This window comes from Mugil cephalus, chromosome 14, assembly GCF_022458985.1.
Source record: "Mugil cephalus isolate CIBA_MC_2020 chromosome 14, CIBA_Mcephalus_1.1, whole genome shotgun sequence".
Taxonomy (NCBI): Eukaryota; Metazoa; Chordata; class Actinopteri; order Mugiliformes; family Mugilidae; genus Mugil; species Mugil cephalus.
The window spans coordinates 24,217,710-24,232,411 of NC_061783.1; the positions used below are offsets into that span (position 1 = coordinate 24,217,710).

Consider the following 14,702-nt stretch of genomic DNA (forward strand, 5'->3'; position numbering starts at 1 on the left):
CAAACATTGAAGAAGAAGAATATGATTCAATATAACAACAAAACCACTAAACAGAACCCAGAGTCACTCAGGTCACAGACAAACAAACAGTCACTGAACGCTTCAATGTTTAAGAGAAAAGTTTCCGTCAAGGAGAAACGTCCCCACACGACATTCACACAAGGTTTATTGGACTGAATCCAGTCGAGTCCAGGAGGAGACGAGGACGGACTTTAGGAAGTCAAAGAGGACGAACTCTAGGACATTTAGGATCCGATCAGGACTCAGGCATCTCATCTAAAACCAGGACCTTCACCACCGAACAAACCAACGCAGCAGCACTGTTACTAGGGCTCATCTCCAAATTAAGACGTTAAACAACGGCGGGTTGCTATAGCGACCGTCCAGCGTCCAACACGTCAGAGCTGATTCGAAACGCGCTTCGAACTTCAATCTGAAATGTTGATTTCGTTTCACAAGAACAAGAACGACGAGGAAAACGTTTGGTACTCACTGCACTTCCTCTAGGGGGGAGGGGCTTCAGCGGAGGGGGAGGAGCTCTTCTCAGGCTCCACCTCCTCCTCCAAACACAGTTGGTCCTCCTCTCTGTCTTCTCCTTCTTGATGCTCCTCAGCCCAGCGGCACTCTGGGTAATTAGTCTCCTGCAGGATCTGGAAACGAAGAAGAAGCGTGAGCGAGTGAGTGAATGTGGCGGCAGATTAAAGCTGAATATTCTGTTTTTATGAGAGTGAATGGAGGAGTGGTACAGTACGAACACAGTACGGGCCTCCAAAACTGCCTTACAACCAAAAAAGAAGAAAAAAAAAAAGAGGCAGCGGTGGTTACCGTGGCAACGTGTGCCAAAAAGGAGAAGGAAGGAAGAGCGAGAGAAAATCAGAAGTGAGAGTAATCACCAGAAACACCAAACCTGGTGACAGTTCTGCAATCACAGAGCAGCTTTCAACTCTGACCTCCGTCCATGGTGTCCTCTGATTGGTTAATCACCAGCGGTGGCTAATGGTGACGGACAAAAACGTCCCAGTGACAAACGGCTGAAAGGACCTGGATTAAGTTCTGATACTGATTAAGTTCTTGTCTCATCCTGCAAAAAAAAAAAAAAAAAAAAAAAAAACAGACTCATCCTGAGCTGCTTCATGCAAATTAAGAAAATATAAAAATAAAAAAAATTAAAAAAAATGAGTTCCCTTTTCAAGCACAAACATCACTCGAGGTTGAAAGCCACGTTGACTGTTCACCCATCCATCAACCCCAGCCTCCACATGCTTAGTAAACCTGCCATCTTATACACAGGCTTAACTGTTCTTATATTTGAGGACTAGACAATTACATGTTGACAGCGTCAAACACTATTTATAACCGGACAGAGAATAAGAGAAACAGCTTTATTGTGTTTTTTTTGCACAAATAAATCATTTTTTTCTGCTCAGCCTCATCTTGTACAACCTACTAGCGGACTGTCTACATTTTATAATCATAACAATTATATTTTAATTCCACACTGTATATACAGAATGTCCTTACATTTCTTTTGTCCTCTATATATTTTTCAGAGCGCTGTTATTTTTGCATATTTTGTATATTCTTTCCAAATTTGATATTGTTTTTGTTTATATTCTCTGCGTTACTGTGACGAGGAAATTTCCCATACGTGGGATAAATAAGCAGCGTCTTACGTCTCATTAGTAGCATTAATGTTGCTATGCTAGCAAACCTCCACTGTAGTTCCTTTAACGTCCACTAGATGCTCCAACGAGTCCACCGCTAAGATGGCGGCGGCCTGAGACGCTGCACTGAGCCTCAAAGCAGAAGGTTTATCCGTCTTTATTTAGAGTCATATATTCGTGGCAGAGTTTTCCTCGTTTTTTAGCTCCACTTGCTCTTAAATCGATACCGTAATTACAATCTGTGGAAGCTATGTCTTTAACCACTAGAGGGCGTTTCTTCCATGATTATTTACCCAAAAATAAGAAATGTTTGTTGCTGGATAAAGTTACACCAGACTTCGCTTTGTGTTCCTCAGTTAAATGAGCTGCAATGAGACGTCCAGCTGTGCAACAAAACAGTGGCGCACAGATTAGCATCCAGTGGTTCAACAAATACAACAAATATAACACAAGTAACACTCCAACCAGGACCTGCAGTAATCAATCAACCAATCAGCCATGACTGGAACAGTTTAACATTTCACTTTCCAGAAACCATTGTGCAGCAGCAGGAAATGAAGCACTGTCATTATCAAGCTGCCATTTTTAAATCCATACATATGAACTCAGTGGAGACGAGCGCGACACCGTTAATGTGTCCGATCATTAAAAAACAACCTTGGGTGAGCGACGCCTTTAAGCGTCCACACACTTTGCATTATTTTATTGCTGCGCTCAGGTTCAACTCTGACCTTAAAGCTTCAGTAGAGAGGACGCACTGGAGCTAAAGAGCCGCCGACCTTCAGTCCGGGCTGCGTTCAGCACTTTACTGAGCGGTCGATGCTCCGACCGATCATTATTCAAACTATATCAGAAATGAGAAAAGACAACTCAAGGGTTTTATTATGAAGTTGCTGATTCTATAAAAACGTCAACAGATTTCTGCTTCTGTTTGGTTTTGATGCATTAGAGAGAAAATATGATGGATATTATGTTCAACGTTTACAATAACTTCAGGATCAGGCCTGGATTTATTAGAGCAACGAGATTCAAGTTATTAAAGGTTTAATTTGTGACTAGATAAAAACTGGCTCTGAAAAAACGGCACCAACTAACAATGAATGTTTTTACAAGTTCTGCAGAAATAAGGGGCGTGGCTACGTTGATTGACAGGTGGGTGTTCTCAGTGGTTGCTAGCGGTCGTTAGCGTTTCAACTCTTTGACTTCTTCATTTTACATTTACGCAAAGAGTTTTGTTCACGTTGGGAAAATATATTTGGTAAAGACAGAAGAAAAATGTTATTTCCTAATAAAATTACTCTTATTTTGGCAAAATAATCTATTTTCAAAAATAAGTTAAAAAAAAAACAAACAACTGTTTTGTTGTGAATTGGAAGGAGATTAAACCAACAAAAACACTAAGACAAGTAATATTACCTTAATATAAATGTCATCTAATATGTTTTATGTCATTATTCTTATTATTCTTGTATTCTGCTCTTTGTGTACTTTATGTATCTGGTCATTTTAAAATTAAATATCTGTTAGGTGGAGTTAGCCAAGATGGCGGCGGCCGGAGACGCTGCACTGAGCTTCAGAACCGATCCTCCATATACAATATACGGAGGATTTTCCTTCACACACAAGAGAAAGATGCACAGAAAACAACTGTGCACGTACGTCCACGTCTGGAGCTTCATTTATTCAGGGCAGAAACAAAATGAAGGAATTGAAACCAAGAGAACTGCATCACATGCATATTTTATCATCTTTTCAAAATTAGATTCATGCCAGATTTGCTCACGGCGCGCATACAAATAAAAAGACCAGAGAGAGAAAACTATCAACCTGTGTCCACATCTCCTCAGACTCAGATTTAAGCAGAACAGAAAGTGAATCTGAAAGGAGGCACAATATTTCTGCTCTTTAAAACGGTGTCGGCCATGTTTTTAATAAAAAGCTACAAGCCTGTCGAGGTGAAAAGGTGAAAAAAATAAAAGAAAAATAATAATCTTCCACCAGAAAATTTAAAATTAAATCTTGAACTCATCAATAATTGAACTCAGTTTAATTGGTTTCAGGTAAATCTGGAAAAAAAAGAAAAAAAAAAAAGAGATTCACTCAGAATAATTGAAGGTTTGACTGTGACACCGAGCGCAGAGAGCGAACTTCTTTACTTTCAGTTTAAAGTGGAAACAAACAGAGCGGAGCACGAAACACATGTTGACTCGTTCACCATCTAAACAAGAAGAAACTATGGAGACGACTCATCATTTATTCACCATCACCCAAACACGATGGAGCTCCTTTAAGAGGGAATCACCAGCAGTGTTTTCCCCAGCATGTGATGAGTGTGTGTGTGTGTGTGTGTTGGTGTTTGTTTTAGTGTGTGTTTTAGTGGGTTAGTGGATGAGATCATCAGAGGACTCGGCACAGCGGGAAGAGACAGAGACACAGGGAACAACAGGTCTTTTCCAGAGAGTCTGGATCCCCCTCAGGACTGACCTCATCCTCCATCCATCACCAGCCTGACGCTAACCAGCTCAGCGCTGGGACCCAGCGAGGAGGAGGAGGAGGAGGAGGAGGAGGAGCAGGAGGAGGCCCCGAGGCTCAGAGGTGATCACTGCTGCTCCATTACAAACATATACACACAGACATATACTGTGTTTGTGTCAGATCTGTGCAACACGACGGGGAGTTTCTGCAGATCAGCAACCGATGGTTCTCCAAACAGGACACAAACAATACCTGGACCAGGACCAGGACCAGGACCTGGACCTGGACCTGGACCTGGACCTGGACCTGGACCTGGACCAGGACCTGGACCAGGACCAGGACCTGGACCTGCTCCATGGATACAACAACAACAACAACAACAACAACAACAACAACAACAACACATGTGCTCTTCTGTGCCTTGTGCCAGTTTTTCTGTCGTGGTTCGTAGGAACGAGTGATATGATCTAACAAAAATCAATAAATCTGGATAAAAATCGTGATGAAATTATTTGATGTTTCTGACTCATCCGGTCTAAGACGATACCGACCAGTTACAGTCAATCAGCGGCTGAACTGCAGGAACAGTCGAGACAAATCAGACTCGTCTCTGAAATGTGAAAACAGTAAAATCTTTCCATCTCTGGAGTTCATTTGTTTCTTTTATTTACCATGAGGTGACCAGATTTCTGGAATAAACTCTGGGGACATTTACAGCTCAGAGGTTTGAAATAAAAAAAGAATGAAATGTTATCAGTCGTTATTACACAGGATGAGATGTTAAAATCCCTCGGGCCAAGATCTGAGGCGAAACACATTTAGACGTCGAGTCCAACTGAAAACAACCAGCAGGCTAACAGTTAGCTTAGCAGCTAGCAACCAGCAAGGAGACAGAAGCTAACTAGCCTAGCTAACAGCAGCAGCATGTAGCACATCAGTGGGGTTTTACATATTTAAACTGTCTGTAAATGGGACAGTTTATCTGGGGGACAGGTCATTTTAAAGGGGGACTGTCCCCAGTATTTGGGGGACGTCTGGTCCCCGTTAATTTACCGGAGGATGTGGCTGGTTCCTCCTGACTCATGTGTTGGCTCTGGTTTTACTCCTTGTGGCTTGTGGTTGTTCTTCAGACGGTGGAATAAATGTGTTGTGTTGTTGTCCTCAGACGTTAGCCTTGAATACGGGACAAGTCTGTCCCACGTCCCCCTTCTGATACCGGAACCAGGTCCTCGTTCAGCCACAGGTGAACTCCGGCTGGACGGAGACGTCCTCATCGAGGGGCTCGTTTCTGATGGTGAATCATGTCTGATTTGGGAACCAGCTACGTTCCAGCAGCTTCATGTGGCGGCAAAACACAAAACAAGACGAATCAAGCTGGAGACATGTTGGTCGTCTCCTGCTACTGTGGACACGCAGGACTGGACAGGAAATACGTGTCGTCTTCTTATATTTACACCAGTTTTGCAGTGCAGTTTATTGTGTTCGGTTCCCCTCTGACCTCTGAACTCTGACGTAACCTGCTGCTCAGAAGTTTAAAGTCTTTGCTTCCAACTCTCCACAAACAGCGAGTTCACTCCTCAACATGTCAAACTATTCCAGTAAATAATACGAACAAACACAACGTCTGGTTTGGTTTTATGTCCAACGCTTCATTCAGAAACCAGAGGGCTTCACCTTGGACGACCTTTGATGTCGGCCATCTTTGTTTAAAGTCTTGGTTCCATCCACCTGAAGCTTCCTGGTGGCAGATCGGGAGCGTCGGATAAATATTATTAACGAGATTTTATTTTTAAGTAGATCCAGCTCCGTCCATACAATAGCTGCATTTTTAAGTTTCTGCTCGCTCCACTACTCCAACTAAACAAGGGAGTTACCAAGGCAACCAGAGTCTGGGACGTCCACTAGAGACGGGCTGTCAGCCGCGAAGAGATGGACGTTAATATTACATCTGAAAACCTGAGTTCAAATTCTTTCTCTTGTCAATTTTTGAGGATCAAAGGGAACCAACGTACAGTCAAACGTCTTCTACTGTACCAGCGTGTCCTCCCCTGTCCTCCCCTGTCCTCTCCCGTCCTGTGCTCTGCAAGTCTTGCAGCCTCTTTGCATCATGATATATTACAACATGTAAACGTGTCAAAGTCACCGAGACAGACTCGTGCACTTCCTGCTGCTCTGACGCAGACAGACTCAGATTAATGTGACGGCGAAGGACGTGGCCTCAATCCATTTTCCTGCCCATACCTCCGCCGCCAATAAATTCACACTGCAGCGCTCATCTGGATATTTTGCATATCTTAATTAGTGCTTACAAAACATGCAAATGAGCCAGTGGGCCTTAATTAATTAGCTTTGTGGGTTTTCTCCTTAAGTGGCAGCAGTGAGGACGTGTCTGTCTTTTATTTCTGTCCCAACCTGAATTTAATCAATCGGGTCAATTAAAGACAGAGATCTGAGGGTAGAGACGCTTCAGTCGGTTCACGGGAGTTTATTAAAAAGATCACGGTTAATAATGAAACTAAGGAAATGATTCTGCTGTTTTAAGCCTCTTTTAACTTCTAGTTTTGGTTTTGCATCAAGTTTCCCATCGGTTTCGGGCTCAGCACTCGGTCCAGCAGCTGTCTCCATTAAAATAGCTCTGATAATCCATCTGTAGCCAACCTGAGCTGCAGCTGCTGCAGGAAGTGAATCATCCAGCGGCTTCGAGCAGTTTATTGCTAAGAGTCGGTGGAAACCAGCCGGGAGGAGAGAGCTGGTCTGGAGTCTCTCTGTTGGGGAACTGACTCTGCTCCAGCAAAGATCTGAGGGGCCAATCACGTCGCGTGGGGGGCGGGGCTTAATGTGGTGATGCACAAGTAGCAGTGGTCACACATGTCATCAAGAACCAGTCAGTCAGGAACCATTTATTCTCATTATGTGACTCATTGTTGAGGAGTCACTGCTGGAGGGTCACTCAGAGGTAGGAACCAAAGTCCCTGACGTTGTTTCCTTCAGGTAAATGTTTGGGGGAACGTAGCTGGTGTTCGCACGGAGCTAGATCTTCTCTCTGAAAAGAAAATACCGCCAACAACGCGACCACTTCATGATCAGTGGTGAATTAGGACCCAAGGCTTTATATAACGATGACATTAAAGCTCCTCCGAAGCGAAGCTGAAGCATGTTGAGCTCCCCCTGGTGGCCGACTGCAGCATAGGTCAAACCCGGCGGACGTTTCCTTCAGGTTTCTGAAACTTCTCCTTGAATCAGTCGAGGTCGGTTCAGCTCTGTCCACCGTTCACTACAACTCTCTGAGTTTCATCGTCCTTCCTTCCGTTCGCTCCTTAAACTCCGACTGAATCACATGTTTAGTTTCCCCACGATGATGAGAATTGCCGGGTCTGATAGAAGATAATAAGGGACCTCTTTCTGCCTTGAAACGTGAAATTTAAACCTCAGATTTTTCATATTTCCATGACAACAAGGCTCCAGGACGGTCACTGAACCGGTTTCTAAAGAAAATACTTTTCTCTTGCTTTCGTTAGCCACATTATTTCTGACCAATTTACAGCTTGTGCAGGATGATAACAAACACTTAAACACGTAAACTTGCTTCTTTTTTTTTTTTGGTAGCTTGTAAATGTATGGGAAACAGAGAGTTGATGGCAAATGTTTGGATATATGAAATTAAACCCACTTGACTTCCCTGATAACAGATGTAGAGAATTCAGAGTGGCTGGAAACACCTCGCCCGTCCTCTCGTTTCTATTAATCACAGAGGAGAAGCATCAGGAATTTCAAATCCTAAGGAACTGAGAAGGAAAAAAAAAAAACGGCCTGCTTGTTTTTGGCTTGATGACAACACATTACTGGAACTGTGGGGATTTCCACACAGCGACTCACGACCTGCAGAGAGGCGACGAGATTCTGAGTGAAATCTGAGTGAGAGTGTTTGCTCTACAAACACAGATATATGATGTTTGTTGGAGGCACCCTGCTGCTGCCTTGCTCAAGAGCAACGCAAAGGCAGAAACGTTTCAGCTGCTCCACCAAACTGAATGCTACGCTATGAGTATATGAAGTAGGCTTAATATTTACAGGAAGTCAAAACCAAAAGAATCTGGAGAGAATATAATTATTTATAGTTGACACAGGACGTAGGAATAATTTGAAAAGGATTAACAGACTGATACTGATGTAGCCTTGATACTCTCAGTTATGTTCTTAAAAAATAAAACACTGTTTTAGCTCTAGTTTGGTCCCCACCTACTTTTCTTTGGAAACAAGTTCATGGACCTTCCTGCAACCTGGTTGTCATGGAAATGTACAAAATGTGCAGTTTAGACGCCTCAGATTTAAAAGTATGATCGAGTTCAGACGGAAGGAAGACGAAACCAGATGCTGATGAAACTCAGAAAAAAACCTTTGGAGGCGTGAATTTGTTGAAGTTGAACCAATCTCAACTGAAAAGTTGAGATTGGTTCCAACATGAAATTCCCTCAACGTTGACACAAAGGAAACACCGTCCACCATTTTGGCTCCAACCACCACATCCACCAAGATGATACCAGTTCAAAACAGAAGAAGATCTAACGCCGTCCACACACTGTCACCCTTCTGTCCATCACCACACTAAGCCCCGCCCCCAAACCATCTGATTGGTCCAGTGGATCTTTGCAGGAGCAGAATCAGTTCCCAACAGAGAGAAACCAGAACATCTGTCCTCTACAGTTCGATACCACAGATTCCCTTTCTGATACGATACTGAGTGATAGTCAGCGATACTGATCCGATACCGATACTTTGTGTAAATCCACCCTAACGTGTCTTGTAAATCTAAATCATAAAGAACACAAGACATCAGTACATTGAGGTAGTGGCCTCATTTACTATACAGCCGAGATCATACAACGACAGAAAAACAATTAAAATGAATTTTAATTATTTCAGAACGACTATAAAATGAAACCTTTCATCTTAATTCTCTCCTCTTCATAAACGCCTCGTACTCTGTGTGGTTTAACCTCAATAGTTGAGTTTCCACTCTGTTCCTACATCACCTCCAATGACTGAAGTATCCAAAGTTTCCATATTTTGATTTGAGAATCGATTTTAGAGCCAAAGTATCGATATTTCAGTATCGACTCATGTCACCAGACCTCCACTAAAAAAAACAGAAACTGTGGATCAGTTTCTGCAGGTCATGAACATCTGGAGACTGAAATCATGCAAAACCCTGAAGTAGCAGCTAAAAGAGGCTTAAAAGTTGCCAGATTTTCTTTTTCTTTGATTCATCACTAACCTCACTACCTCCAAATCTCCTCCTCTGTTAAAAATATAAACCCCGTCTTTAATTGACTCGTTGATTAAATTCAGGTTGGGACAAAAATAAAAGACGGGCTAACAAACCAGGGCTTAACTTAACCGTCATTATTCATTAATAGTCAGATCAAATATCATTATTGCCTCTTATTTATGGAGCATAAATCTGAAGCTGATCCTCACATGTTTGCTGATTATCGAATCATTGGCAGATTAATTTTTTTTAATGATTAAATGAAAAAGAAATACTAAGAGGAGAAGCCTCATTTGTTTGGTGTTTCTGGGAAATGATGGACTTGTCTGAGTCCAGTGTGACAGACGGAGCTCGTCTCTGCGACTACAGATCAGAACAATGACCATAACAAAGACGCCACAGATTTCATTACAGATCTGGACGGCGGAGAATTCCTCCCCCAGTTATTGGTGAAGGAAAGCACAAATCTCATGTTTCTGAAGACTCAATATGTCAGGATGACCGAGCTAATAACAGGACGGGACAAAGAGGCGATGACTGAATAAAGACTGGGGGGGGGGGGGGTATCGCCCCCACCTGCTGAGAAAGTAATAAAAACACACGACAGCTGTGACGGATCTGGAAACATCAGGTTTACACACACACAGTAAAAACATCTAATAAGATTTCGTTCTGTAACACAACGCGGAGCCGCAACATCTGAATAAAACATCACAGTTTGATACGAGACAGAAATTAACACATAAATGTCGGCTTTTAAAAACTGACATGACAAGAAAAACCTGCACCTGTTTACGCTTTAAATTAGCTGTTAGCATGAATCCATGAACGGACAGAAACAACCTCTGGATTAATGAGATATCTGGATAGAAATGAAAATAAAACGTGGATATTTTTAGGGAAGTTTTAAACTTAAAGAAGTTCTGGCTGTAGATAAAGATCGATGAACCCGTCGTATGTTCCCAGGAGGTTTTGAAGCTCAGTGCGGCGTCTCTGGCCGCCTCCATCTCGGCAGATATGATTTACAACAGGTGAGTTTTATAAAAAAATAAAGAATAAATCCGCTCTAGAGACCAAAACATGTGGACATTTAAACATGGAGGTCAATAGGTCTGAAAAATGAAGCCGATATGAAAAACTGTTGTTCCTCCAACGTCCACTAGAGGCAGCAGCATAATCTTTTATTCTTTTGGGTTCATTTAAAAACGGAAACGCAAGAACCACTAGCTGCCAAACTGGAGCAATGGAACACGTTACTGCATTAGCCAGCAGCTAGCTACACAGACTAGCACTTAGCCTAGCTTGGTAGCGTCAAGATGATGTCATTCATCCCTGTCTCATCTCATCTCTAGTCCCGACTACCGTTGAAGCGAATTCAGCAATTGTCAAAGAGGTGGAGCTGAGGCTAAAGACCGCTAGCAATCTGTGAGGACCCCCACTTGTCAATCAAAGAGGCCACGCCCCTTAATTCTGCAGAGCTAATGAAGGGAGTTGTAGAAAAACTTTGTTATAATGGAGAAATTATTTCCAGAGGCCAGAAATTAAACATGTTTATTTAACGGGGATTGACTCACAGTCGCAGCCTCTAGTGGACGTTAGAGGAACTGCGTGTTGGCCACCAACATTAATGCTATAGTTATATATTTATTTATATTTCAGTAAATTTTACACATTTGTAAAACAGATTGTCACCAAACTAATGTTATCATTGGTTCCAGAACCCTACAAACATCCCATAATGCAACACTCTTTCTAGAAGTTCTCTCGTTACGGACCAATAACGATGCCCGTCATCTAGTGAACGTGAGCTTCTGGAGGTCGGGGTGGATGGATGGGTGAAAAGTTAATCTTGTTTTCATGCAGGTGACTTAAGTTTTATTAAATTAAATTGGATTTAGATTCAACTTTCTCATCATTCCACAGTTTATCACCAACTAGTCCAGTTGAGTCAGCAGTGAGAGCACGTAGCATTAGCAGTGTGGTATATAAGAGGAACGCTACAGGATGGTTTTATAGTATGTGGTTGTTTGGTATGTTCTCGTTATGGGTTTAATCTCTGAGCCCTGGAGGCTGCGTGCTGAAAACCGACGGCCTACACTACCCACAATGCATCACGCATGGTCAGTGAGCGGCTGGAGAATAAGAAAAACATGATGTAAATCGTAGAAAGTCCAGCTTTGTTCAGTCATCAGTTAAAACCTGTTTGACTTTTTTATTTTTGCTGCGGTTCAGTTTTTGTGGAGATGAGTAACGAGCTAAATTACCTCGGAGTGGCAGCTAAAGACAGACTGACAGACAGGATGCAGAAACTAAACCTCTGCAAACACAGAGACAACAAGCGAATAATCTGGTAAGTGTTCTCATACAACGCTAATACACCGGGAGCTTTTAAGCCACCTTCAGACTTTTTAAACACGGGATCAGGAGCTCAGGACCAACTGCGTTCACGGCGCCAACGTCACCGCCACAGATTCCTGCTCGTTCTCCCGTTCTTTCAGCGATTAAAGCGGCCGTGGCCGGGTTCAAAGTCCAGCGCCGGTCCGCTAATGAGCGGACAAACCGCCTCTAATAGGGCCGTGAATGCATAAACACACTAATGCGGCTGGTTGAAGTCCGACTGGTGCAATGTGGAGCCGCTGCCCAGGCCTGTTACTAACCAATTACAGAACCAGCAGAGCTCAGGCCTGGGTGAGGAGGAGGGGGAGGGAGGAGGGGAGGAGGGGGAGGAGGGGGAGGCTCATCACCAGCGCTGCACATGCTCAGTGCGGCTCTGGAGAAGGGGGTGTGGTGCTGCTGGAGTGTACATGGAGGAGGGGGGCGAAGCAGGGAATGGGTGGGTGTTTGACTCCATCCCTCCTCCTCCGTCCTCGGGGATCACACGTTGTTTGTACTGTATTTCTGCACCACATGACTTGCAGATTTTTTCTTTTTAAACATTTTTTTTCCTCCCTCCCTCCCCTCCCCTCCCCTCCCTCCCTCCCTCCCCCCTCCCCTCGCTGTGTGAGCGCAGCTCTTGCCAGGCAGGAAAGGCAAAACAGCTGTGGCAGTGCCGAGCAGTTCCCCATTAACCAAGGAATTATGCAAGCAGGAAATTCAAATAAGATGCAGATGAGTGGAGGAGCCAGGCTCCAACCAAATACCTCTCCCCTCTCCAGAACGAAGAAGCCTCCAGACTGCAGAGTAACCCGAGCCTGCAGTCTGCTTCCAAGTCCAGCCACTTCTCACCATCTCCACAGTTTGTTTCCCCCACATTTAAACAGCTGACATTAGTAAAATAAATAACATTAATGATGCTCCTCTTGGCACCCGGAGAAGGCAAAGAGTGTGGCTGTTTAAATACAGAATGTGTAATGTTTTCACACCATTTAATCATCAACACATTAATCTTGAGACATTAATTAGCTAAAACACACAAAACCATCAGCGGCAACACTGTCGGGCTCCGTCAGTGTGAACTCTTTTTATATGAAGATCCATCTGGACGGATCTGACGGGAAGTCTGCTGAATTATTGGGGAGGCAATAAAAGGAGGTGGCAGAAAGAAGAGAAGGAAGGAAGGGAGGGAGGAGGGAGGAGGGAGGAGGGAGGAGGAAGGGAGGAGGCGTCACTTTTACATCCAGGTTAATATGGAAATTCTCCAACAGGCTGCAACAAGAAGGAGTCGTTCAGGTTTGGGTGTTTTTAATATCACCACAAGACAAATACTGACGCCTTTGGCTTTAAGATTTAGAACGCAGGCTAACGTTAGCGTCGTAGCAAATAATGTATGATTCAGTGCAGCCGCTAGCATCTAGCATCTCAAACTGCTCAGTGCATCCAGAGTATAACCAACAGCAATGCTAAGCTAATGCTAAATGGCTAATGGAGTTGAAAAAAAAAATGGACAAAAACTGCAGTTCCTCTAATATCCACTAGAGGCTGTTAAAATCTGATTAAGTTAAAGTTCTGTAGGGTTTAGGGGGCGTGGCTTCCTCCAGAGACAGGTGGGTGACCTCACCGCGGGCTAGCCGTCTTTAGCCTCAGCTCCACCTCTTTTTAAAACAGCTGCGAGCTAGGTGGAGGTAGCCAAGATGGCGGCAGCGGAGGCATCACACTGAGTGAACTGGAGCCAGTAAATAAAACAAGCTTGTGTCAGATGTTTGGTCTCCACAGAGACACCAGATCATTGATCAGGTTCATTAAAACACGCTGTTATTTTAGAGATGATCCTAAAATAAAAACCCATGGATGCATCATTTCAACATAGCTGAGATTCCTGCGTCCTCCATTATTCTTTAGGGATTCTGTTGCCAAGAAACATGTCATGAAAATCCGTTTTTAATTTTACTTTGTTAATGTGGAAACACAAGTGACTCGTAAAAGGCCGACGAGCCGACGCAGATAAGAGGCGATGCAGAGACGCCGTCTTCTGTCCGACCTCTGACCTCCTCTCATGGTGTTGTTGTTGCGTCTCCTCCTCGTTGTACAGAGCCTCTGCATTGTGACATTAAAAACCTGCCAGCGTCCCAGATGACACAGCGACTGGCCTGACTTATCTTTATCGTTCTCCGCTGTAGGATGAAGTGCAGTCTAATAATAACCCAGCAGAAACTTGGCCTATAGCCGCACGTTCGGCCTGGTTTCGATGCTGCGCCGAGAAAAGAAGAGCTCGCTGCAGCCTCCTACATTTAAACATCACTTCTTTCTCTTATGATGCCACGAATGTGTGTTTGACAGCTTTAACACGGCTCCACGGAAGTTACCCAGCGCTAATACGGAGCAACGTCCCGAGCAACACAATAATTATCCCTCAACACTGTTGTTCAAATCAGGCAAGATTCAAGACGGTGCTGTCGGTGAGGATCAGCGTGATCACACACACACATTATAACAGCAGGAGAGACTGCGATAGGCCGGACAGCAGCAGGGAGTGAGGACGGACGAGCAGCCAATCAGGACGCAGGATAAGTGGTCAGCCTACAGCAGGCGGCCAATTAAAAAGACGTCTCTGGCTCCAAGAAGGCGGGGCCCCCCCCGGGTTCTGCCTTCCTTGTTTTGTGTTTTTGGCTGGAGCTGGGAGCCACATTCCTGCCGTTCCCCTTGCTCCATTCCTGGGCTGCTGGCTGGGTTCAATAGGTGATGCAGGGAACTGTGGGAAACTAGGGAAGAGGAGTGGAGTGGAGGTGGAGGGGGGGGGGGCAGTGGCACGAACATGCATGTTTGAAAACCTCAGGAAGAAGCAGCCGAGCAGGAATTAATGTAAAAGAGAGGAAGACACACAACACTGCACACAGCAACACATCCAAATCTAACTC

The 14,702-nt window shown here is 44.0% G+C and overlaps 1 protein-coding gene across 1 annotated transcript in view; it reads right to left on the bottom strand.

The window, feature by feature from the left end:
* Nucleotides 1–14,702, bottom strand: part of LOC125019866 (zinc fingers and homeoboxes protein 2-like) — a 95,069-nt gene that overhangs the window by 64,643 nt on the left and 15,724 nt on the right. Inside the window, exon 2 of the mRNA XM_047604868.1 lies at nucleotides 494–650. The gene's annotated coding sequence lies outside the window, so the exon portion shown is untranslated. The remainder of the gene's footprint in view (nucleotides 1–493; nucleotides 651–14,702) is intronic.